This window comes from Cervus elaphus, chromosome 10, assembly GCF_910594005.1.
Source record: "Cervus elaphus chromosome 10, mCerEla1.1, whole genome shotgun sequence".
Taxonomy (NCBI): domain Eukaryota; kingdom Metazoa; phylum Chordata; class Mammalia; order Artiodactyla; family Cervidae; genus Cervus; species Cervus elaphus.
In genome coordinates, this window is record NC_057824.1 from 36,299,018 (window position 1) to 36,326,797 (window position 27,780).

At 41.8% G+C, this 27,780-nt stretch overlaps 1 pseudogene; it reads right to left on the reverse strand.

The window, feature by feature from the left end:
• Window positions 1–7,735: 7,735 nt before the first annotated feature.
• Window positions 7,736–27,079, reverse strand: LOC122702006 (annotated as a pseudogene).
• Window positions 27,080–27,780: the final 701 nt, after the last annotated feature.

Sequence of the window (27,780 nt, forward strand, 5' to 3'; positions counted from 1 at the left end):
AACTCGTGACCAATCTTGTTTTCTCTATAGCATCCCTCCCCGCACCCCAGCAAGACCCTCACCACCATCAAACAAGTTTATCTTTTTTTTTTTTTAACCAAGTTTATCTTGAATCAAATCTTGGACATGATATAATTTCACCTGTAAATATTTCATCAACTACCTCTAAAAGACAAGGGCCCCCTTTTAGAACATAATCACTGTATCATCACCACATCCCAATAAAATCAAGAATAAATTCTTCTTATCAGATATCTAGTTAGTGTTCACATATCTGCAGTTGTCATGTTTGTAATAATTTGTTTGCATGAGCATCCATCCAAATTACGGTCTAAACCTGGCAATTGGTTAATATGTCTCATGTCTTTTATAATTTATAGGTTCTTTCTTTATCTCTTCTTTTTTTCCTTGAAATTTTGTATTGAAGAAACAAAATGATTTGTCCTCTAGATTTTCCCAGAGTCTAGACTTTGCTGATTGTTTGCCCAGGGTATCATTGAATATGTTCCACTAGGTAATTAGACCTAAAGAGAACTGCTTTTGAAAATACTTTTATGGTGAAATGTACAACACATAAAATGTTTATGTATGAATACATACATATATACAGATAGCCTGGGCTTCCCAGGCGGCACTAGTGATAAGAACCCGCCTGCCCATGTAAGAGCTGCAGGAGGTGTGGGTTCAACCTCTGAGTTGGGAAGGTGCCCTGGAGGAGGGCATGGCAACCCACTCCAGTATTCTTGCCTCGAGAATCCCATGGACAGAGGAGTCTGGCAGGCTACAATCCATAGGGTCGTGCAGAGTCAGACACAACTCAAATGACTTAGCCCACACCCACACATACATATAGCCTGAAGAATAAAAATATCCTTGTAACACCCACCTGGTGCCTTGTTTATGTTTTTTATTTTGACTGTGCTGAGTCTTAGTTGTGGCACGTGGTGATCTTCAATCTTCGTTGCAGCATATGGTCTCTTAATTACTTCATGCGAACTCTTCGTTGTGGCATGTGGGATCTAGCTCCCTGATCAGAGGTGGAACCCAGTTCCTCTGCACTGGGAGGGTGTAGACTTAGCCACTGGACCACCAGGGAACTCCCTACCTAGCGCCTTGTGTACATATGAGTGCATATTAATTGCTCAGTCGTGTCTGACTCTTTGCAGCCACATGGACTGTAGCCCGCCAGGCTCCTCTGTCCATGGAATTCTCTAAGCAAGAATACTGGAGTGGGTTGCCATTCCCTTCTCCACGGGATTTTTCCCACCCAGGGATTGAACCCAGGTCTCTTGCACTGCAAGCATATTCTTTACCATCTGAGCCGCCGGGAAGCCCCACCTAGTGCCTTAGAAGCCCTTCAATAACATCCCTCTTCATCTTCCCTAGAGGTAATCTCTATCTTGACTTCTGTAATAACAATTTTTCTTCTAGTTTTATTATTTATATATATATATATATACACATACCTAACCAATATATTAGGTTTTCTCTCAGCTTTTTGAGTTGTATGTAAATGTAATCAGACCATACATGTTTTTCCATGAGATTTATTTTGCTGAACATTTTATTTTTGAGATTCGTCCCTGTTTATGTATGTAACTATAGTTCACTCATTTTTGCTGGCGTATAGTAATCTTCCATGTGGATGTGCTAGTTTATTTATCCATTCTACTATTGTTGGACATTTGGCTTTCCTCCTCAGTTTGGGGGTATCGTGAATAATACTGCTCTGAATATTCTTGTACCTGTCTTATGGACTTGGGCAAGAATTTCTCTAAGCTATATACATAGGAGTGAAAGTGCTGAGTCATGGAGTATGCGTAAGTTCAACTTTACAAGAAAATGCCAAATTATTTTCTGTAAGTTGATTTTGTTCCCTTCCAGATCCTTATACCTTTTCCTTTATGTTGTCATGGCCTTATTATACCAGCTAAGTTTTCTAATACAATATAATAGAAATGGTGATGGCAATTATCCTTGTCTCATTCTGATCACAAAGGGAAAACATTGAACATTAAACTGATTTTTTTTTTTTTTTGGTTGAATGCGGATTTTTAGAGTTTTCTCTCCTATCAGATTAAGAAAATTCCTATTCTTTGCTTGGAGTTTTTTTAAATCATGAATTATTTTTTAATTTTATTGAATACTTTTTCTGTGTCTTTTCTGATGATAAAATGATTTTCCTATTTTAGTCTTTTAGTGTAGTGAATTATACTGATTAATTCTCCCTTTTTTCTACCTTTATTGACATATTGACATATATATATATATGTTTAAGGTAAACAATGTAATGATTTGATACATGTTTATATGGTGAAATGATTGCTACAATCAGGTTATTTAACACCTTCATCCTCACATAATCACCTTTTTGTGTTTGTGATGATAACATTTAAGATCTACTCTCTTAACTTTCAAGAATATGAAAGTGAAAGTGTTAGTTGCTCAGTCGTGTCCCACTCTTTGTGACCCCATGGACTATAGCCTGATGGGCTCCTCTGTCCATGAGATTTCCCAGATTAGAATACTGGAGTGGGTTGTCATTTCCTTCTCCAGGGGATCTTCCCCACCCAGGGATCAAACCCGGGTTTCCTGCATTGCAGGCAGATTCTTTACCGTCTGAGCCACTAGGGAAGCCTTTAAGAATATAGCACAGTATTATTGAGTCTGGTTAGCAAAACTTTTTCATTTTACAGCTGAAAGTTTCCACCCTTTGACCAACATCTTCCCAGTTTCCCCCATGCCCCAGCCCCTGGCAACTACCATTCTACTATTTTTGTGAGTTTGAATTTTTTAGATTCCACATATAAGTGAGAACATATAGTATTTGTCTTTCTCTGACTTAAAAAAAAAATATTTGGCTGCTTTGGGTCTTAATTGCAGCATGCAGGATCTTCATTTGCTTCGTGCAAGATCTTTCATTGTGGCTCATGGACTGTAATTGCAGCTCTCGGGCTTAGTTGCCCCTTGGCATGTGGGATCTTAGTTCCTCGGTCAGGGATCAAACCCACGTCCCCTGCACTGCAAGGCAGATTCTTAGCCACTGGAACGACTGGAACACCAGGAAAGTCCCCCTGTCTGACTTAGCTCACTTAGTACAATGCCCTTAGGATCCATCCATGTATCACAAAGGCAGGGTCTCCTTTTTTCTCTGGCTGAATAATGTGTGTGTGTGTGTGTATACCACATTTTCTTTTTCCATTCATCCATTGATGAACATTTAGGTTGTCTTGGCTATTGGGAACAATGCTGCAATGGACACGAGGGTATAGCTATCTCTTTGAGACAATGATTTCATTTCTATTGGATATATATCCAGAAGTGGGATTGCTGGGTGATATGATAGTTCTATTTACAATTTTTTGAGGGATCTCAGTAGTATTTTCCATAGAGCTAAGTCACTTCAGTAGTGTTCAACTCTTTGCGATCCCATGGACTGTAGCCCATCAGGCTCCTCTGTCCATGGGATATGCCAGGCAAGAATGTTGGAGTGGGTTGCCATTTCCTTCTCGAAGGGATCTTCCTGACCCAGGGATCAAACCCACATCTTTAGGTCTCCTGCATTGGCAGGCAGGTTCTTTACCACTAGCGCCACCTGGGAAGCCCATTTTCCACAGTCGCTCCAGCAGTTTATATTTCACCAACAGTGACCCAGGGTTCCCTTTTCTCCACAGCCTCACCAACATTTGCTGTTACTTGTCTCTTTGATAACACTCATTCTAATAGGTGTGAAGTGATACCTTGTTGTAGTTTTTATGTGCATTCCCTTGATGACTAGTGATGCTGGGCATCCTTTTATGTACCTGTTGGTTGTTTGTCTGTTCTTTGGAAAAATGTCTATTAAGTTCTTAGCCCATTTTTTTTCTTAGCCCGTTTTAAAATCAGGTTATCACTAAACCTGACATTGAGGTGTACAAGTTCCTTATTTACTTTGGATATTAACTTCTGATCAGATAGATGATGAGCTTAAATGGGAAAAGAATTTGAAAAAGAACAGGTACATGTATATGTATGACGGAGTTGCTCTACTGTACATCTGAAACTAACATAGCATTGTTAACTATACTCCAAAATAAAATAAAAAATTAAAAAGATAAATGGTTAGCAAATATTCCCCCCATTCGGTAGGTTGCCTTTTTATCTTGCTGACTGTGGGTTTTGCTCTGCCAAAGTTTTCAGTCTGACGTAGCCCCACTTGTTGATTTTTGCTTTTGTTGTCATATACCAGAAATTGTTGCTAAGACCATTGTCAAAGAGCTCTTTCCCCATGCTTTCTTCTTGTAGTTTACCATTTTGGATCTTCTATTTAAATCTTTAATCCATTTACAGATCATTTTTGTGGGTGGTAAAAGATAGGAGTTCAATTTTATTATTTTGCATGTGAATATCCAATTTTCCCACCATCTATGGAAGAGATTATCCTTCCCCTATTGACTATTCTTGGCTCCCTTATAAAATGTTAGTTGACTTTACATGTGTGGGTTTATTATCTCGGCTTTTGATTCTTTTTTCCTTGGTCTATGTGTCTGATATTATGCCAGTACCATACTGTTTTATTATTATAGCTTTGAAATAAATCAGTAAGTATGATGCCTCCAAGCTTTATTCTTCCTTCTCAGAATTGCTTTGGCTCTTCAGGGCTTTTGTGGTTCCATACAAATTTTAAGGTCACTTTTTCTATTTTTCTGGAAAATGCATTGGGATTTTCATAGCGATTGTTTTGAATCTACAAATGCTTTTGGGTAGAATGAACATTTTTAGAAATATTAATTTTTCTGATCCACAAACACGGGATATTTTTCCATATTTGTGTCTTCAATTTCTTTCATCAATACTTTATAATCTACCATATACTTTCATATCCTTGGTTAAATTTACCTGTAAGTATTTTATTTTTTTAATGCTGTTATAAACAGCATTATTTACTTCTTTTTCAGGCAGTTCATTGTTGGTGTATAGAAATGCATCTTTTATAGGTTTATTTTCGTATCTACAACTTTACTGAACACATTTACTAGTTTTAACTTTTTTTTGTCTTTTTGGTGGAGTCTTTAGGATTTTCTATGTATAAGATTATGTCTTCTGCAAACAAAGACACTTTTACTTCTTTCTTTATGATCTGGGTGCTTTATATTTCTTTTCCTTGCCTCATTGTTCTGGCTAGGACTTCTAGGACTACATTGAATAGAAATGTTGAGACGGAGCACCTTTGTTTTAGTCTTAGTGGGAAAGCTTTAACCTTTCACCATTGAGTATGGTATGAGCTGTGGGTTTGTCATATATGACCTTTATCATGTTGCCTGTTCAGTCACTCATTTGTGTCCGACTCTTTGTGACCCCTTGGATTGCAGCACATCAGGCTTCCCTGTCCATCACCATCTCCCGGAGCTTGCTCAAACTCATGTCCAGAGTCGGTGATGCCATCCAACCGTCTTGTCCTCTGTCATCCCCTTCTCCTCCTGCCTTCCCTCTTTCCCAGATCAGGGTCTTTTCCAGTGAGTTAGTTCTTTGCATCAGGTGGCCAAAGTATTGGAGCTTCAGCCTCAGCATCCAATGAGTATTCAGGACTGATTTCCTTTAAGATTGACTGATTTGATCTCCTTACTGTTCAAAGGACTCCCAAGACTTCTCCAATACGTTAAAAATCATCAATTCTTCAGCACTCAGCCTTCTTTATGCTCCAACTCTCACATCCTTATATGACTACTGGAAAAACCATAGCTTGGATTAGATGGACCCTTGTTGGCAAAGTAATGTCTCTGTTTTTTAATGCACTGTCTAGGTTTGTCATAGCTTTTCTTCCAAGGAGCAAGCATCTTTTAATTTCATGGCTGCAGTCACCATCTGCAGTGATTTTGGAGCCCAAGAAAATAAAGCCTGTCACTGTTTCCATTGTTTCCCCATCTGTTTGCCATGAAGTGATGGAAGTGGATGCCGTGATCTTTGTTGTTTGGATGTTGAGTTTTAAGCCAGCTTTTTCACTCTCCTTTTACCTTAATCAAGAGACTTTTTAGTTCTTCTTTGCTTTCTGCCATAAGGATGGTTTCATCTGCATATCTGAGGTTATTATGTTAAGGTATACCCAATTTTTTGAGAGGTTTTTTAAATCATAAAAGGATGTTGAATCGTGCCAGGTACTTTTCTGCATCTATTTTTAAAATTTTAATTTATTTATTATTTTTGATTGCCCTGGGTCTTCATTGCTTTCTGCAGTCTTTCTCTCTAGTTGTGATGGGTGGGGCTACCCTTTGCTGCAGTGAGTGGGCTTCTCATTGCAGTGGCTTCTCGTTGCAGAGCACAGGTTCTAGGCGCTCGGACTTCAGTAGTTCTGACACACAGGCTCAATAATAGTGGTTCACAGGATTAGTTACTCCACAGGAGGTGGAATCTTCCTGGACCAGGGATCGAACCTATGTCCCTTGCATTGACAGGAGGATTCTTATCCACTGCACCACCACGCAGGTCCCTTTTTCCTGCATCTATTGAGATGATCGTATGATTGCTATCTTTCATCCTGTTAATGTGATGTGTCATGTTTATTGATTTGCATATGTGGAACCGTGTCTGCATCCCAGACATAACCCCACTTGAGCATGGTGTATGATCCTTTTAATGTGCTGGTGAATTCAGTTTGTATTTTGTTGAGAATTTTTGTATCTATACTCATCAGTGAAACTGGCCTATGGTTCTCTTTTCTTGCAGTGTCCTTATCTGGCTTTGACATCATGGTCATCCTAGTTTGTGAAATGAGTTTAAGAATTCTGTACTCTTCAATATTTTGAAAGTGTTTAAGAAAGAATGGTGTTAATTCTTCTTTAAATGTTTGTTAGAATTCATCAGGGAAACCATCTGGTCCTGGAGTTTTCTGTGTTGAGAAGTTTTTGATTACTGAGGTATTTCCTTACTTGTTATTGGTCTGTTCATATTTCCTATTTCTTAATGATTCCGTCTTGGGAGGTGGAATGTTTCTAGGAATTTATCCATTTTTTCTTACATTATTCAATTGGTTGGCATATAATTGCTCACAGCAGTCTCTTATGATCCTTTGAATTACTGTTGTAGTATCTCTTCTTTCATTCCTTATTTCAGCTATTTGGGTTCTCTTTTTTTTTTTTCTTAATCAGTTAAGCTAATTCCTGATGGCTTCCTGACTTCCCTGATGGCTCAGATGGTAAAGCGTCTGCCTACAATGTGGGAGACCCAGGTTTGATCCCTGGGTTGGGAAGATCCCCTGGAGAAGGAAATGACAACCCACTCCAGTATTCTTGCCTGGAAAACCTTATGGATTTTCCTCCCATGGAGGAGCCTGGTAGGCTATAGTTCATGGGGTCACTAAGAGTCGGACCCGACTGAGCAACTTCACTTTCACTTTTCACTTTCAGTCAAGCTAAAGCTTGGTCAATTTTATCTTTAAAAAAAACTTTTAATTATGTTGATCTTTTTTTATTGTTCTTTCTAGTCTTCATTATGCTCCAATCTCTTTTTATTTCTTTCTTTCTGCTAATTTGGGGCTTGGTTTGTTCTTCTCTTTCTAGTTCCTTGAGGTATACAGTTTTCTGGAGGCGCACAGAGCTCATGGTTTGCCCAGAAAGGGGGATATGAATAAGAGGACAGGAGCTAGCATGAGCTAGGCTAAAAGTTTTTCTGAGTATTGTGAGGATAAGGACACCTAAAAATTTATTCTCCTTCCTTTCCCCTTGCCTTCTCAGCTCCCAGGTCGGAGGGGAGGGGGCTCCTAAGCAAGGAATAGCTGCCAGGTTTCTTCTATGATTCCCAGAGCTTTGGGCAGGCAGTGAGTGGGGCACGTGACTGCTTCCCCCAGCTCAGGGCCGCTTCTCTCTGCCTGTATCACTATGACAGATAGTGACACAGTTCCCTTGATCACATCATTCTCATCCACCACCACAAGTCTGTGAATCCCTGCTTCCACTAACCTGTTGAGAAAGGTCTCCAGAGTCTCATGCAGGTAGCACTTAAAGCTACATTTAAAGTAATATGATCGATTTTTCAGGGCTTTGACTACAGACCCATCTAGGTTGTGGTGGGTCTTTTATGCTGCCTGATGGATAGCATCAGTGAAGAAGGAAATGGTAACCCACTCTTGTGTTCTTGCCTGGGAAATCCCATGGACAGAGAAATCCCATGGCTACAGTCCAGAGGATCCCAAAGAGTCAGGCGTGACAGAAGTGACTTAGCACGGATAACATCAAACATGGAATAGATGTTCACCACACAACCTTCCTCATTCACTGGCAGATGGTGTACAAAGATGCCCAGAGCCATGTCGAAGGGGTCATAGTGCAGAACATAGCAATGTTGGCATAGAAGCTAGTCTTCTATTAGACATAGACATGAATTCTGGCTTAGGAACTCAGTGATAAACACTTTGAGAAACTTGAGAATGCACTTGTGGGTGAGGATGTACAAGACATTGCTTGATTCTGGGTCAATAACTGGCAGCCTGTGGATCTTGTTTTGAATTAATGAAAAGACAGCATCAAACAAGTTGGCATTAGGAGAAATGCAGACAAGTGGCTTAAAGAAGTCCTGTATATACACCTCCTTCCAAGTTTCTATCTTGTATTCTTCCAGCTCATAGCTCTGTACCAAGGCTGATTTATAGTAATACTGCAGAATATTGATGAAATTGGTGATAGCCCACATGCCCACAAGTCCTTGCTTTTTAGTATCCCAGAAAGAGGCAGCTTGTATACCTGCAGGAAGTAACAAATACAACCAAACTGGAGCTTGTGAGAATCAGGTCATAGCAGCCAGAAACTTTATAAAGGAAGGATATATGCTATTGATGGATTCTGGGGTCTCTCTCTTTTGTAATTAATTGATTTTATTTATTTCTGGCATGCAGGATCTTTGTTGTGGCACATGGCATTTTTCGTTTGGTGTGAGGGCTCTTCCTTGTGGGATGTGGGCCTCTCTCCAGGTGTGGGGGAGTGGACTCCAGAATGCCTGGCCTCAGCAACTGCCACGTGTGAGCTCTGTAGTTTGGGCATCTGGCCGTAGTTGCCCCACCACATGTGGGATCTTAGTTCCCGACCAGAGATTGAACCTGTACCCCCCCGTGTTGGAAGATGGATTCTTAACCACTGGACCCTCAGGGAAGTCCTGATTCTGGAGTCTCTTGAGGACATTCATTTTTCCAGAGTTGGAAACTCTCAAGAAGTGACCATCTCCATTGCAAGAGGCCCTGGCTGGGTTCATTTGCTCTAGAAACCTCATTTTCTTTTTTTTATTATAAAGGTATTTATTGCTTTCGGGCTTCCCTCATGGTTCAGATGGTGAAGAATCTGCCTGCAATGTGAGAGACCTAGGTTCGATCTCTGAGGTGGGAAGATCCCCTGGAAAAGGGAATGGCTACCCCCTCCAATATTCTTGCCTGGAGAATCCCATGGACAGAGGAGCCTGGCGGGCTACGTGCAGTTCATGGGATCACAAAAGACTCCGACACAACTTAGCGACTAAACAATTACAACAACAACAAAATAGATAGTGTATTTCCTGTGTTTCATGAAGTTAACTAGTTGCTATTATAGGTACAATAAGAATTAATCCTGTTTTCTGACCTCCTGAGAAAAATATTTTAAGGTAAGTGTTAGTCGTGTCCAACTCTTTCTGGAACCCATGGACTGTAGCCCACCAGGCGCCTCTGTCCAGGTAAGGAATTGCCTATTCATTGAGCACGACTCAATAACTGGAGTTGACTCTTGATAAACCAGGGAACAGTCAGGCACAGTGGGTAAATTATGTTCTGTCATCTTATAATTCTTAATAATTCAGCTGTCATTCTAGACTTTTTTGTGTCTTTGTCTGGAGAATGGAGAGAAATAAAATTTAGGCTGCTATTCCAGACAAGGTAAAAATCTGGAGTGTCGGGGGGAAGGAAAGGCTTCTAAAGGAAGCCTTCTAAAGGCTTCCTTCTAAAGCTTCTAAAGGAAAGGCTTCTAGAAGACTCTAAAATTGGGTGCTGCAGGGTGAATCAAAGTTTACGAAGGTGACACGGGGAGAAAGAGAGGGCATTCTAGACAGAAGGAACAACAGATCACAGATAGAAGACATCTTCAATGGGGATAGAGAGGCTGCGTGCATTTGTGAGGAGTTCAGGAAGGCAGATCGAAGGGGCATGGTGGGGGCCAGGTAACATGGTGTCCTTGAGTTAGACAAGCCTGGGACCAAACTCCTGCTTGGCCTCTAGTTAGCTCTGCAACCTTGAGCAAGTACCTCTGTAATATTCATAGTTCCCTATCTGTAAATTCATAAGAACAAACCAGTACCTACCTCCTAGGGTTACTTACTGTGAGCTGGAAATAAGAGAGTCCATTTAAAATGCTTAAAATGACACTTGATCATGAGTATCATTTAAGGGCTCGGTCAATAGAAGTGTGTGGTTGCTATTGTTCCTGTCATACTAGTAACAATGCGTGTGTGGGCATACACACTAATAACAATAGTTCTTTTATGTGAACCAAGGGACTAGATTATGAAATGGTTTAGAGACCATGTTTAAGAGTACAGGCTTTTTCTTTTAGGTCAATGTTTCTAAAATGTGGTCAATTAATCTATAAAATTAACAGTCCTAAAGCAGCTTCTGTGGCAAAAGCAACAAAAAGATACCTGTTCAAAAATTTTATGAATTTGAGATGAAAGAAAAATTATCAAATACCATTATGCTCTTAAAAAGGGTTCACACATAGAGATGGCTCAAATTGGACGGACCCTTAAGGTGTAGCTAAAATTATTAGGCTATAGTTTATTTTAGTTATATCATTGGAATATTATTGTTTATGTGTGTAAGGTTTGCATTTTTTTCTTGTTACTATTGTGTTGTGTTATGACTCTGATTAACAAAAATAGATTAATGACTGAAAAAGTGATTCATTGAAGTGTAAAAGCAATGATAAAAATAGTACAAAAACTACAATTCAGAATCGTAATTAGTGAACAGGATTTCAGGATCTGTTGGAACAAGAGCATCTGTGAGCATGATAAATTCCCTCAAGCAGCTGAAAGGGAAAGTGTGAATGGGAAGGGTGGCTATGGATATCTAAAAACAGGACTTTATTGAACCAGGGGTTTATTCCCCTCCTGTCTCCAGGGTGCACTCTGTATTAGAAAACTCTGTCAGAATGCTTTGTGATGCTCTCAGAGGTTTCACATCACTTCTGAAACAGAATAACCTGGAGACTTCCCTGGTGGCCCAGTGGTTAAGATTCCTTTTTTTTAAAGCAGGGAGCACGGGTTTGATCCCAGGTCAGGGAACTAAGATCGCATATGCTATGCAGCACAACCAAAAAATAAGCAAATGAAAAAACAAAATAGAATAACCTTATAGGTCAACCTGGAGAAGGAAATGGCACCCCATTCCACTATTCTTGCTTGGAAAATTCCATGGACAGAGGAGCCTGGCAGGGCTACAGTCCGTGGGGTCACAAAGAATCGGACACAACTGAGCATGCTTGCGTATGGGTCAACCAGTAGTTTTTCCTGAACCAGGCACAAAATAGTATTTTCTGGTATGAAATCGATTTATTTTATTTCTAAATGCGAAGAGGCCAAAACAGTAGCATCCACAGATGCAAGCCATGCTTGGGCCAACATGTTTATAAAACTGGCCTCAAACTCAGGACAAATAAAATGCTGGGAGAGGAAGCCAGAGCAGTCATGGGCAAACCTAACATCAGGACCGGATGCTGCATGGCACAAATGACACGCAGAGACGCGGGACTCTTCTTATTGTAACGACGACAGCCAGATCTTGTTTTCAGTTCAGTTCAGTCCCTCAGTCGTGTCCAACTCCTTGCGACCCCATGGACTGCAGCACGCCAGGCTTCCCTGTCCATCACCAACTCCCGGAGCCCACTCACACTCATGTCCATTAACTCGGTGATGCCGTCCAACCGTCTCATCCTCTGTCGTCCCCTTCTCCTCCTGCCTTCAATCTTTCCCAGCATCAGGGTCTTTTTAAAATTTTTTTAAATAGTTGAGTAATTTATTTTGTTTTACAGTTAAGTAAAACTATAAAACAAAACTATATTTTGTTTTTATTTGAGTAAAACCACAGAAAGGGAAAGATATACTCAACTGAATGCAGAGTTCCAGAGAATAGCAAGGAGAGATAAGAAGGCCTTCTTAAATGAACAACTCAAAGATATACAGGGAAGCAATAGAATGGGAAAGACTAGAGATCTCTTCAAGAAAATTTGAGATATCAAGGGAACATTTCATGCAAGAATGAGCACAGTAAAGGACAGAAATGATGAGGACCTAACAGAAGCAGAAGAGATTAAGAAGAGGTGGCAAGAATACACAGAAGAACTATACAGGAAAGATCTTAAGGACCCGAATAATCACGATGATGTGGTCACTTTCGTAGAGCCAGACATCCTGAAGTGTGAAGTCATATGGGCCTTAGGAAGCATCAATATGAACAAAGCTAGTGGAGGTGATGGAATTCCAGCTGAGCTATTTTAAATACTAAAAGATGATGCTGTTAAAGTGCTTCACTCAATATGTCAGCAAACTTGAAAACTCAGCAGTGGCCACAGGACTGGAAAAGGTCAGTTTTCATTCCAATCCCAAAGAAGAGCAGTGCCATAGAATGTTCAAACTAACATACAATTGTGCTCATTTTACATGCTAGCAAAGTTATGTTCAAAATCCTACAAGCCAGGCTTCAGCAGTACTTGAATCGAGAACTTCCAGTTGTATAAGCTGAGTTTAGAAAAGGCAGGGGAACCAGAGGTCAAATTGCCAACATTTGTTGGATCATGGAGAAAGCAAGGGAATTCCAGAAAAACATCTACTTCTGCTTCATTGACTATGCTAAAGCCTTAGGCTGTGTGGATCACAGCGAACTATGGAAAATTCTTAAGGAGATGGGAATATCAGACCACTTTACTTGTCTCCTGTAAAACCTATATGTGGGTCAAGAAGCAACAGTTAGAATCAGACATGAAACAACTGACTGGTTCAAAATTGGGATAGGAGTACAACATGGCTGTATATTGTCACCCTGCTTATTTAACTTACATGCAGTGTGTGTGTGTGTGTGTGTATGTTAGTCACTCAGTCATGCAGAAATGCTGGGTTAGATGAATCACAAGCTGGAATCAAGATTGCCAGGAGAAATATCAACATCTCAAATGATGCAGATGATACCAATCTAATCGCGAAAAGTAAAGAGAAACTAAAGAGCCTCTTGTTGAGGGCAAAAGAGAAGAGTGAAAAAGGTGGCTCAAAACTCAGCATTACAAAAATTAAGATCATGCCATCCAATCCTATCACTTCATGGAGAATAGAAGGGAAAAAAATGGAAGCAGTGGCAGATTTTCTTTTCTTGGGCTCTAAAATCACTGAGGACGGTGACTGCAACCACAAAATTAAAAGATGCTTGCTCCTTGGAAGGAAAACCATGACAAACCTCGACAACATCTTAAAAAGCAGAGATATCACTTTGCCTACAAAGGGCCATATAATCAGAGCTATGATTATTCTAGTAATCACGTATGGTTGTGAGAGTTGGACCATAAAGAAGGCTGAGCACCCAAAAATTGATGCTTTCGAATTTTGGTGCTGGAGACTCAAGAGTCCCCCTAGACTGCAAGGGAATCAAACAGGTCAATCCTAAAGGAAAGCAACCCTGGATATTCATTGGAAGGACTGATGCTGAAGCTGAAGCTCCAATACTTTGGTCACCTGATGGGAAGAGCTGACTCATTGGAATAGACCCTGATGCTGGGAAAGACTGAAGGTGAAAGGAAAAGGGATGAGGATGAGATGGTTAGGTAGCATCACCAACTCAATGGACATGAGTTTGAGCAAACTCCAGGAGACAGTGGAGGACTGAGGAGTTCAGCATGCTACAGTCCGTGGGGTTGGAAAGAGTCGGACATGACTTAATGACTGAATAGCAACTACAAGAAAACCACTAGTGGGAATAGAATAAACCAGCTCTTTGCATCTCTTTGGTACCTTTATGAAAGAGAAAGACATACCTTATAATTTTGAATTCTTATTATCAATTCATCTAATATTTTTGTGAGATATAATGCAGATTAGAAGTGTATTTGAGGTCATGCTGATGGAGGACCAGACATGTGTCCAGCAAAGAAAGGTTTGGCATGTCGGTATCTACTTTTTTAAAAAAGTATTTATTTGTTTATGTTTTGGCTGCCTCAGGTCTTGGCTGCCTCTCGTCTCAGAGGATGAGATGGTTGGATGGCATCACCAACTTGATGGACATGAGTTTGAGCAAGCTCCAGGAGTTGGTGATGGACAAGGAAGCCTGGCGTGCTGTAGTCCATGCGGTCACAAGGCATCAGACATGACTGAGTGACTGAACTGAACTGAACTAAACGGGTCTTAGTTGTGTCAGGCAGGCTCAGTAGTTGTGGCTTATCGGTTTAACTGACCATGGGGCATGTTGGATCCTACTTCCCCAACCATATTGGGACCCACGCCCCCTGCATTGGAAGGCAGAATCTTAACACTGGAGCACCAAGGAACTTCCCATATCTATTGTTACAAAAATGTACAACCACTTCAAAACCTCATCAGTTAAATAGTAGGAATCTATTAATCTCATGAGTCTGTTAGCCATTGGAGTGGTTCTTCTCATCTCAGCTAGGCTTACCTTGGTGTCAGTGACAAGATGTGAGCAGGACCAGCGGTGTATATTGTGGAGCTCAGAGCAAAATGCCAGGCCCCTTATTTAGACATTATGAAGAATTTTAAAGTAATGCCAACAGAACATTAAACCAAGCATGGGGTCTTTCTTACCATCGGACCCTGTGTGACTGCAAAGGCCAAGAGCCATGAAGCCAGACCTAGCTGTGGGTCATCGTGGAGGCAGCTCTGCTGCCCTCAGCTGGGTTCTTCCCTGTGTCTGAGTAGCAGTGTGACTAGTCTGGGTTAGCCTTGGCTGGACGGCGGGGGTAGCTATCCTCTGTCCATCTCATCCTTTAGCAGGCTGGCCCAAGTGTGTGCATGTGGCAGAGGGACAGGGGGAAGGACAAGCAAGCCCAAACACGCTGGCACTTCTCAGGCCTCCGCTTTGTCACATTTGCTACCATCCCACTGGGTCACCGGTGGGCTTCCCAGGGGGCACTAGTGGTAAAGAAATCACCTGTCCATGAGAGATTCAGCTTCGATCCCTGGGTCGGGAAGATCCCCTGGAGGAGGGCACAGTAACCCACTCAGGTATTCTTGTCTGGGGAATCCCATGGACAGAGAAGCCTGGTAGGCTACAGTCCATGGGGCTGCACAGAGTCGACATGACTGGAGCAACTTAGCAAGCACACCGCATGCACACATGCATGCACATTGGGTCCCAGCAACTCCTATGGCCAACCCAGAAGTAGAGTGGAAGGGTGCTACCACACTATGACAAAGGGGTGAAGAATTAGGGCCACTTTTGCCTTGTACCTCCCTCGACTACTCAAAACTAGCTCTACCCTGGTGCTAAAATTGCACACTGTTTTATTTACTAAGAACAGTTAAGAATGGTGATCTTCACAAAGTGGAGAAGAAGGAACGAAAATTGTTAGCCCCATCAAATCTCTATGATGGAGCATATGTCTTTCCCATGTGTCTTGCAAAGAAATGGGTGGCATGGACCAAAACTGTTTTTCTACCCTAAAGTGTGCTGGCTATCCAGGGGGAATGTACTCATGTGAAAAACTAAAACAAGGGAGGAGAGAAAATTTCTTTATAACACTAATAATGCCAGGAAAAACCAGAGACCAGAAATCATCCTTGTTGTCCTTACCAGGGTTGTGAGGAAATGTTATCTCAAAGGTTTCCAGTGGGTGTCAACGTGCCATGGGCAGCAGGTTGAAAATCTCAAATCTCTCATTTCAACCTCATCGGATATTCAGTGAAGAAGATAACACATCAGGAAATTGAACTGTGATGCAAGAGGCTTTGTCAGCCAGCACCGAGTCTTCCCTAACACTTGATTTTTGTCCATTTTCTGGAGAAAGACATCAGTGACATTGAGCATATTTAAAAACCATTCAATGTGCCAGAAAACATGGAGAAATTCTTTCCTGAGCTGAATGAAAACAGAAAACTTTAGAAATTCATTTGCAACTATCATCCAAGTTAAAACATCCAAGGACTTCCCTGGTGGTCCAGTGGTTGAGAATCTGCCTGCCAATGCAGGGGACATGGGTTCGATCCCTGGTCAGAGAAGATCCCACATACCACAGGGCAACTAGGCTGGTGCCCCATAACTAATGAGCTCGAGTTCTAGAGCCCATATGCTACAACTACTAAAACCTGCACACCTAGAGTCCATGCTCCCCAACAAGAAAAGCCATGGTGATGGGAAGGCCGTGCGCAGCAACTAGAGAGTCCCCTCCTCCCCACAACGAGAGAAAGCCCATGAGCAGCAAAGAAGACCCAGCACAGCATAAATAATAAATATTTTTAAAAATCCAACCATACAGCCTTTGACTTAACTGCTTGTAAAATTGGCCTTCAATGAGAGACTTCACCGCTGTTTCTAGGTATATATCCCCATCAAAATATACACAACACAGTGTGTAGGGCCACCGAGCATTTGCTGCCCATCATTCTTAGTCATGGGCTTCCCAGGTGGCACTAGTGGTAAAGAATCTGCCTGCCAATGCAGGAGATGCGGGTTCCGTCCCTGGGTCGGGAAGATCCCCTGCAGTAGGAAGTGGCAATTCACTCCAGTATTCTTGCCTGGGAAATCCCATGGCCAGAGGAGCCTGGCAGGTCTCAAAGATTTGAACATGACTGAGTGATTGAGAATGCATGTATTTGTAATTTTGCTTTCTAATTTAGCAGATAAATGGAATCTGTCATTAATCCAGATATACATACACATGTGTATATTACATACTCTAAAGATTGATGGCAAATAATAGTATCCTTTTTGCTGATTTGTCGTTCCTCACCATTCTGCCTTTGCTATTTCAACTTTCTATCCAAACTCTGGATCTGAGTATATTTGAATACTTCTTTTTAGTAAGCCTGGTATATGGCAGTATCTAAACTCTTGCTTCCTGTTATCCAAAATTCAGGTACCAAGTGTGTGTATCCCTTGCTATATGAACTTGATTTCCAAACCCAAGGTCAGAAGATAAATAGGTTTGATAACAAGGGATACTTGAATACTATGAATCTTAAGTTATATATTAATTTTATTATTTAAACTTTTTGTGACTGTTTACCTAAAATTGGAAGTTTTCATATGCTCCAGGCAGCTAATAAGTGGTTATTAAACACTGAAAATTTAAGAAACACTCCTTTCCTTAGGGAATGGGAAGGGGTGGAGATCATTGAAAGAAATTTTTAATAAATGGGAAAATATAATCAGATCTGCATTTTCAGATTATTCAGTAAGATAGTGTTGAGTTTGGAAGATGGCACATCAAATTCCATACTGGGGACTTCCCTGATGGCCCAGTGGTTAGGAATCCACCTGCCAATGCAGAGGACACGGGTTTGATCCCTGGCCCAGGAAGATCCAACATGCTATGGAGCACCTAAGCTTGGGCACCACAGTTACTAAGCTTGCATGCCACAACTACTAAAGCCTGAGCTTTAGTATGTATGCGTAGTATGTATGCTCCTCAACAAGAGAAGCCAGGGCAATGAGAAGTCTGTGCACTGCACCTAGAGATTACCCCTGCTCACTACAACTAGAGAAAGCGCCACACGCAGGAACAAAGACCAGCCATAAATTCATTAATCAAAATAAGTAAACAAATGGAGGTACCTGTGTTCCCAAAAAACTACTGAAAAAAAAAAACAACTTGATACTGGCAGACTTTATTCTTTCTACAAATACTCAGGTACCTGCTGAACAGAGTTTGTATTGGAGGATACAGGAATGGAAAGATTGCAATGGGGGTCTATTGTTCTGAGTCCAGCCTCGTGGAAGTGACCACTATTCACACAAATTACCCAACAATTAAATCACAATTGTGTTAAGTCCTGATGACGAATCAGGAGTGGCTCAGAGAGGTGGCGTGGAGATGGAAACCGTTCTTAGAGAAAGATGAGACCTGAAGGTGAGAGAGGAAGGAGATGAAAGATGATTCCAGTTTTCTGGTTTAGAGCCTGAGGTTATTGACAGAAAAAGGAGGGTGGATTTAAGAGGAAGTGATTTGCCCTCTTTTGATAATTAAGTGATGTGCTGTGCTGAGTCACTCAGTCGTGTCCTTCTCTTCTCGACCTATAGCCCACCAGGCTCCTCTGTCCTTGGGGATTTTCCAGGCAAGAATACTGGAGTGGGTTGTCATGCCCTCCTCCAGGGGATCTTCCCAACCCAGGGATCAAACTCAGGTCTCCCACATTGCAGGAGAATTCTTTACCATCTGTGCCACTAAGTGATAGACATGATGAATTTGAACTGCCTCTGAGATATGCAGGATAGTTGTCTAGAAGGCAGGTGTGCACTTAAATGTGGAGAGAGAAATCTGAGCTGCAGGTACATATTTGGGGATGGACTGGTAGCTATGGAGACGGACTCAGCTTGTCCACTATCCTTAATAGCTTCTCCTCTGGCCTCAGTCAAGGCTATAGACAACTGTTTCTGCAGGGCAAGGTATTTTTTTCAACCAGCTTCCATCTCTTAACTTCCACTTTGAACCTCCCTACTTTGGTTTAGCCTTTATAGTTTTCTCCTGCCTTGAATCTATATATTTCCATTATGAATTTTTTTTTTCTTTTTGGTTGCTCAACTTCCATTCACTCTACTTCTGCTAACGGCTTCTGGGCTTTACTTGAGGCTTCACCTTCCCCCACCACTCTAATCCTATGTAGTTCTGGTAATACTGATTCCACCCTGATTTTGGGGCAGGAGAATCTATACCTGTGATAGAGGCCTGGCTAACCAAAGTGTCCTGGTGATAGTGATTACCTCAGGGTTGATCGCGTGATCAGAGTAGGAAAATAAAAAAGAGATGCCATGAAAGCTTTGCTGAGACTTCTGGCATAAAGTCAGGGGTTCTTTCCCTCTTAACGTAAACCAAAAATGACATAACGGTAACATTTCTACAATAGTCTTGTAGCCACAAGGCTTTTGAGAACAGAGCGAATACTGTGAGAGAAGCCTGAGAATGAAGAAAATGGATCTTGGTGATCTTGTTGAATTTTACTTAGGGAATTTACTTTTACTTAGGGAATTTAACCCATTGACATTGATTGTGATTACTGTTTCCTCCTGTTGAATTTCTTTATTTTTATTCATTTAATACAGTGGTTCTCAGATACATAAGTCTGACCCCATCCCACAGATGCTAATTCATTTGGTCTGGGGTGTGCTCTGGCTGTTAGTATTTTTTTAATTAATTTGTATTGGCCTATAGTTGCATTACAACGTTGAGTTAGTTTATACTGTCCAGCAAAGTGTATCAGCCGTACATGTACCTATCTCTCTCTTTTTTTCTTTCTTTCCCGTTTAGGTCACTAGAGAGCTTTGAGTAGAGTTCCCTGTGCTATATAGTAGGTTCTCACTGGTTATCTCTTTTATACACAGTATCAGTAGTGTATATACAGCAATCCCAGTCTCCCAATTCATCTCACGGCCCCTTCCCCCTTGGTATCCACATGTTTGTTCTCTATGTCTGTGTCTCTATTTCTACTTTGCAAATAAGATCATCTGTACCATTTTTCTAGATTCCACATGTATGTATTAATATGCGATATGTTTTTCTCTGACTTATTTCATTCTGTATGGCAGTCTCTAGGTCCATCCACATCTCTACAAATGACCCAATTTCATTCCTTTTTATGGCTGAGGAATATTCTATTATGCACATGGCCCACATCTTCTTTATCCATTCCTCTGTTGATGGCCATTTAGTGGCCTTTGGTATTTTAAAAACTTCCCCAAGTTGTATATGCAGCCAGGTTTGAGAATTCCACATCTAGCAGTCACTCTTGATTTTTTTAAATGTTTTATTATAAAATACCACATGTACAGAAAAATAAGACACTCAGGAAAAAAACATAAAGCAAGCAAAACTCAACTTTACCTCGAGAAATGAAATATTACTGGTACCCCAGAGCCTCCTGCATGCCCCATTTCAGTTCATCTTAAATCTCCTGCCAGATATCTTCTATCAATACCTAGGCTTACTCTATGTCTTCAGCATCCCTGGAGCAATTCAAGCCATAACCTGCTTTCAAACCCCTTCCTGCCCTCACTCCAATGTTGAATGAAGTCTTATGAAATTGTAGTTCCAGGTCTTAATTTTTCTCACAGTATACATGTCTACATTTATTTAGATACAGTCATAAGTTTTCCTAGTGTTTTTTTTTTTTTTTTTAATTTGGCTGTGCTACATGGCATGTGGAATCTAGTTCCTTGACCAGGGATCGAACCCATGCCCCCTGCATTAGAAGGTGAAGTCTTAACCATTGAACTGCCAGGGAAGTCCTCAGTGTATTTAGACACCATGTTTCTTGTATCCACCACTTCTTTGCCTAGAATTTGCAGTGTTGGAAGCTGGAGCACTGTTAGTCCGAATGAGAACCTCTGTCCTTATTCCAGGAGCCGGTTTCTGAGATTTTAAGGGATGGGGTAACTGTACTGCCTGATTAGGTGGTACATTTATATTCTAAGAAGACAGGTATTCTCTCCTTCTTGGTAGGTACTGTGTATTCTTGGGGGCACTCCCTGCCTTCTTCTGCGGCTCCTGGAATTATTCAGAAGTGTTTATCTTGGAGAGCTGGCTAGATAGCTGTGACAGGGCCGGGCCCCAGAGACAACCTTTCCTCTTCCTCTCTGACCTCGGTCCCTATCGTTTTAGAAGCCCTTTAAGAAGGGCTCTGCTTCCCCATCCAGGCCAGCCCTTAAGTTCAGAGCCTTCTCTAGAAAAGTTATTCATGCCTTTGTTCAGAAAGTGGTCCTGGGGTCTTTATCCTGGGAACTTTCTCTGCCTGGAGCTGTCGACTAGAGGGCAGTGTCTGACCCAGCCAGGCCAAACGCAGCCTGGTACTTAATTACCTTAACAACCGTCCAGGGGAACCTCTCTCTCTCTTCATATTTGTTTATTCTAATCTTGGATTTCCCCCTGGCTTCCTTGGAAAGAGCTGCTTTTCCTCAGCAGAGTTTAGCGTCAAGTTTTCTCTACCCTAGTCTTGCCCTTGATTGGAAACTTTATAGAGTCTATCTTACAGGAATTCTTTATCATTTCTTTCTTTCTTTTTAAAAAATATTTATTTGACTGCTCCAGGTCTTATTTGCAGCATAGGGGATCTTTAGTTGTGGCATGCAAACTCTTAATTACAGCATGTGGGATCTAGTTCCCCGACCAAGGATCAAACCCAGGCTCCTGCATTGGGAATGTGGAGTCTTAGCCACTGGACCACCAGGGAAGTCCCTTCTTCATCATTTCTGATTTAATAATAGGACTCTTTCTTGTTTTTTGGCAATTATATATGCAGAAAATTTGCCAGACTATATAAATATTTTATACATAAATAATACATATTAAGTATACATAATTTTGTATATATGTGAATAATTTTGTATATATCAATAATATTTTTTCTGTCATTTTAGTGGAATTTGGGAGCACAGGAAGTAGATATCTATGCTGAGAAAATAAAATAGTGAGACAGGCATAAGATGGCATCTTATAGGGAGTAGCTACATATTTAGCATCTACATTTGGGCCTTAATGCATACAGGAGTATACTACAGTTACTTATATTTTTTTGGGAGGGGGGGCTGTGCTAGATCTTCCTTGCTACATGCAGGCTTTCTCTAGTTGTAGCAAGTAGGGGCTACTCTTTGTCGGGGTGTTCGGGCTTCTCTTTGCAGTGACTTCTCTTGTTGCAGAGCACAGGCTCTAGGCACACAGGCTCGGTATTGTGGCATCAAGCTTAGTTGCTCTATGGCATGTGGATTCTTCCTGGAGCTGAGATGACACCCATGTCCACTGTAGTGGCAGATGGATTCTTAACCACTGCACCGCCAGGGAAGTCCAGTTACTTCTATTTTAACTAATGCTCAGCTTGCTAAGGGCTTCCCTCGTGGCTCAGTTTGGTGAAGAATCCGCCTGCAATGTGGGAGACCTGGGTTCCATCCCGGGTTGGGATGATCCCCTGGAGAAAAGAATGGCTACCCACTCCAGTATTCTGGCCTGGAGAATTCTGTGGACTGTATAGTACATGGGGTTGCAAAGAGGTGGACCTGACTAAGTGACTTTCACTTTCACAACTTGCTAAATTTGTAAATCCAAAAACCGAATTTTCCCTAAGCCTTTAACATATGACTCACAGATAATATTGTTGTATTTATAAGTCTAGCTGTATCTTATCTAAAGTTAATGACTAATTTTCATTTGTTCTTATATCAATGCTAAATTAGCATGTAAATTTGACATAGTAAATTTTCCTAAATATTTAACATCATTTGCAAACTTGATTAATAACATTTCCGTAGCTTTGGCATTTTAACCACAATTACAGATTTGATTCTCTTCAGTGCTTCAAACGTCTGACAATGCAGACTTATAAATGGAATAAATGAGATTGCTAAGCACTGAAACACTGTTTACAGACCTAATAAATCTGAAGTTATTTACTAATCCAGAAGTTTTTTAACATTCAGTTTTAGTCTGAGTCAATCAAATTCTCTTAAATATTTTTAATTAAAGTCACAAATCTTCTTAAATCACTCAAATTCTCTTAACCCAACATTCTGCCTGCTTCACCTGTTTGTAGCCTGGCAACTGAAGGCAGCAGAGGAAAAACATGCACGATTAAGCTTATTGGTTTTGCTTTAAATTTATGTCCACAAATCTCCAGTAAGTCCCTGGTACTGCTTCTAATATTGTTTCCCCAATATATTTACTCTCCTGTATTCCCAAGTAGCTTTTTTTTTAAAAAAGGGCAGGATGGTTATTTATTAGCCTTTTTCACCTTTTAAAAATTATTTCTTTATTATTTATTTTTTCAGCTGCACCGTGTGGCTTGTGGGAGCTCAGTTCTCCAACCAAGGTCTGAACCCCAGCAGTGAAAGCCTAGAATCCTAACCGCTAGGCTACTAGGGAATTCCCTGAAACTAATATTATTTTTAATTATGGCAAAATACATATAACATAAAATTGACCATCTTAACCACCTTTTCAAGTGTCTCAGATAACTTTTCACAATTTGTCTCTCACTACTCTCAGTGGATGATCTCATTCACTCTGTAATTGTAAATATTGGGAGCAATTAGAAAAGAATGATTTTGTTTTCTTCCCACTGCCAGATTTGCCAGCTTGCCTACATCTGTGCCCTTTTAAGGTGCTCTCCCTCGTCTAATAGTGGAAGAACTGTTTGTGCCAACCTCTCCACCAAGCCTTGGATCCCGTCCCCCTCACCTGCTCAAGGACTCCGCACCCAACATTATCCCCATCCTGTCCTCTTCGTCAGCTTTTCCTTCTACTCATCCTTTCCATCAGCAAGCCAGAGTGCTGTCTTTAAAAACACAAAGACTGAGTTTTCTTTGGCTTTTCCTTTCCTTCCAGCTGCTACCCCATTATGGGAAAAGTTCCTTCAAAGGCCTGTCCACACTGTTTTCTCACCACTTTACTCCATATTCTCTATTCCATTTGTGTGTGCCCAGTCACGCCTGGTTCTTTGCAACCCCATGGACTGTAGCCCGCCAGGCTCCTCTGTCCATGGGATTCTCCAGGCAAGAATACTGGAGTGGGGTGCCATTCCCTTCTCCAGGGGATCTGCCTGACCCCGGAATTGAATTCTCATCTCTTGCATCTCTTGTATTGACAGGCAGGGTTCTTTACCACTGACGCCACCTGGGAAGCCCCCATTCTCTTTTTAACCTACTCCAATACTGCCCCCAAGCCCCATGCTTTATAGCAGTGGTCCCCAACTCTTTTGGCACCAGAGACTGGTTTTGTGGAAGACAGTTTTTTCACAGACAGGGGTGGGGGATGGTTTCAGGATGATTCAAGTGCATCACATTTATTGTGTACTTTATTTCTATTATTAGTACATTGCGATATGTAATGAGATAATTATACACCGCATCATAATGCAGAATCCATGGGACCCCTGGGCTTGTTTTCCTGCAACTAGACGGTCCCTTCTGGGGGAGATGAGAGACAGTGACACCCAAAGTGTGTTGCTTATGTCCAGTCTGCTCTATAATTTTGTTTTGGTTTTTGTCACTGCGGAACACCTTGCTTCACAAAGATAGGATGTTGAACACAGAAGTGGGTTTTTCAGTGCTTTTATGGCATCTCAGGATATTCTGCCTTGACTTTAATCTAGAATGTGTGGAGATTTGAAGTTGTCTCAGACACGCTTTTCAGGCCACCATCATTTGCCATCTCAAGCAGTTGATCCTCTTCTAGCATGGACAAAGTTGATTCACCTGGCTTATTCACAAATGGGTCTCAGATCCATTCCTTCTCACTGCAGGGATTTTATGCGGTTCTGAAGTCATGCTCAAACTCTTTTGAAAAATGAGATAGGTGATCCGACAGGAGGTGAGCTCAGGCAGTGATACGAGCAATGGGGAGCAGCTGTAAATACAGATGAAACCTGGCTCTCTTGCCCGCCACTCACCTGTGCGGCCTGGCTCCTAACAGGCCACGGACTGGTACCTGTTGGGGACCCCTACTTTAGAGGACCCTGCTCAGACCCCCCTCTGGCTTTGCCCCTCCCCACAAGGGAAACACAAACCCCTGGATTTGCCCCCTTCCTAGACCTCACTCAGGATGCCTACGACCCTGTCTCAGTGGTCCCACACCAGTTCCCAGGGCCTGTGAGGGGCTGTTCCCCAAATCCAAGGGATGCAGTGTGTGCTTCTCTGTGCCTCAGAGGTGGCTACTGGCAGGAGAGGAGGGCTGGGGAAGCAAGTGTAGGTAAAACTGGACATTCAGTCTGAAGGGAGGGGAGGAAAAGGGGAAGGGGAGCAGGTCAGGGGCCAAGTTCTCTTTGTGCCAGTTCATTCTGATAAGGAACTCAAGGAGGTGGAGAATTCTAAGTCTGAACCTTGCCTGCCAATATATAATGAATATAATAATATTTTATTTAGCAGTTTGTTCCATTGATATTATTTAAATATTTAGATCTGTGATGTGTAGACCTCCACATGTGCTTTTGGCCCCATGAATGCCCGCTCTGGTCAGCCCCATGGAAGCTCTCTAGTGAAGGTCACTGATGACCTGCAGTTTGCCAGCCCAGTGGCCTCGTCTTCCTCAACCTCGCTGCAGCTTCTGACACAATGATTCACTTTCTCCTTGGTCTGCCTCCTGTTCCCTCTCCATCCGTTCATCTGTTCCTCCTCCTCTTCCCACTTACCCTAAATATGCCCCAGAGTTCAACATCACTCCACTTACTTAAATCCTTTCCTTTGTTACCTGAGGTCTTGTGTCTGTAAATACCAGCTGCTGCTGCTGAGTCACTTCAGTTGTGTCTGACTCTGTGCGACCCCATAGACGGCAGCCCACCAGGCTCCGCCATCCCTGGGATTCTCCAGGCAAGAACACTGGAGTGGGTTGCCATTTCCCTCTCCAATGCACGCTTGCATGCTAAATCGCTTTAGTCGTGTCTGACTCTGTGCGATGCCAGGGACAGCAGCTCGCCTGGCTCCTCTGTCCACGGAATTCTCCAGGCAAGAATACTGGAGCGGGTTGCCATTTCCCTCTCTGTTAAATACCAGCTACAGCCTTAGAATGCACTCCATCTCCCTGCTGATCACCTCCACTTGGGTATCTAAGAGGGACTCCACAGTTTACATATCCAAATTAGAATTCTTGATTTCCCTTACCAAACCTGTCCCCTCTTACCCCAATCCCTCCGATATCTTTCCATCATCCACCTAGATATTTAATCCAAAGTGCTAGATGTTTTTCCTAATTTCTCATTACCTGACATCCCACACCCAATAAACCCATATGGAAGATATTTGGCTCTATCGTTGTAACCTAACTTCAAACTATTCACTTCTCTTCAATTACACTGCTACCATCCTTTTCCAAGACAGTATCATCTTTCACCTTTAAGGGGCCTCTCAACTGGCTGGCCTGCCCCCATGTGTACCCCTCCTCATTACAGACTATGAATTCTTTTCGTTTTGTTTGTTTGTTTGCTGTTGGCCAAACCTCATGGGCTTGTGGGATCTTAGTTTCCTGACCAGGGATTGAACTTGGACCCCTGGCAGTGAAAGCACTGAGTCCTAACCACTGGACCACCAGGGAATTCCCGACAGACTATGAATTCTTACAGTAGCCCCAGTGGGCTTTTAAAGATCATGCACCAGACCACATGATTTCCTTGTTCAAACCCTCACCCCAAATTCCCTTCATGTTAAAAATAAAACCCAAGGACTTCACTGGTGGTCCAGTGGTTAAGAATCCTCCTCCCAATGCAGGGAAAATGGGTTTGATCCTTGGTCAGGGAAGCTCAGTTGGTAAAGAATCTGCATGCAATGCAGGAAACCCCAGTTCAATTCCTGGGTCGGGAAGATCCACTGGAGAAGGGATAGGCTACCTACTGCAGTATTCTTGGGCTTCTCTTGTGCCTCAGCTGGTAAAGAATCTGTCTGCAATTCGGGAGACCTGGCTTTGATCCCTGGGTTGGGAAGATCCCCTGGAGAAGGGAAAGGCTACCCACTCCAGTATTCTGGCCTGGAGAATTCCATGGTCTGTATAGTCCATGGGGTCACAAAGAGTTGGACACGACTGAGCGACTTTCACTTTCAGGGAACTAAGATTCCACATGCCATGGAGCAATTAAGCCCGCATGCTTTGGAGACCACTCACCACAGCTAGAGTCCATATGCCTCAATGAAAGACCCTGCATGCTGCAACTAAGACCCATTGCAGTCAAGTAAATTAAAAAAAAAAAGAAAGAAAGAAAATCCAGACTCCTTCCCCATGGTCTTCGAGACCCTACATGACCTGGCATCTACTTTGCTTTCAGTCTCCCCTCTCCATCGCTCACTCTGTTCCACCCGCCGTGCTGCCTTGCAGAGTCTGGAACACACCGAGCTCATTTCTGTTCCTGAAACGATGCTCTGTTTGCTGTGTGTGGTGCTTGGCTTCTTCGTGGCTTGCTCCTTCATACGTTTTAGATCTCAGTTCAGATACCTCCTCAGAGAAGTCTGCAAACTATACTCCCTTTCATGTCTATCACCTTAACTGTATTTACCTTCTGCAGAGTATTATCAATTACTTTTTAAAAATTGAAGTATAGTTGATTTACAACATTATACTAGTTTTAGGTTTACCACATAGTGATTTGGTATTTTTGTAGATTATAGTCTATTAAAAGCTGTTACAGGATAATGACTATAATTCCCTGTAGTATACCATATATCCTTGTTGCTTATCTATTTTATATATAGTAATTTGTGTCTGTTAATTCCATACCCCTAACTTGTCCCTCCTCTGCTTCCCTCTTTCCTTTGGTAACCACTAGTTTATTTTCTATATTTGTGATTCTGTTTCGGTTTTGCACATGCATTCATTTGTATTATTTTATAGATTTCATATACATGCGATATACTGCATTTGTCTTTCTTTATCTGACTTATTTCACTAAGCATGATATTCTCTAAGTCCATCCACATTGCTTGCTGCAAATGGCGGGATTTCATTCTTTTAATGGCTGAATAATATTCCATTGTGTGTGTGTGTGACATCTTTATTTATTCATCTGCTGTGGGCACTTGAATTGCTTCCCCGTCTTGGCTATTATAAGTAGTGCTGCTACTACATTGGAGTGCATGTATCTTTTTAAATTAGCGTTTTTGTCTTTTTCTGG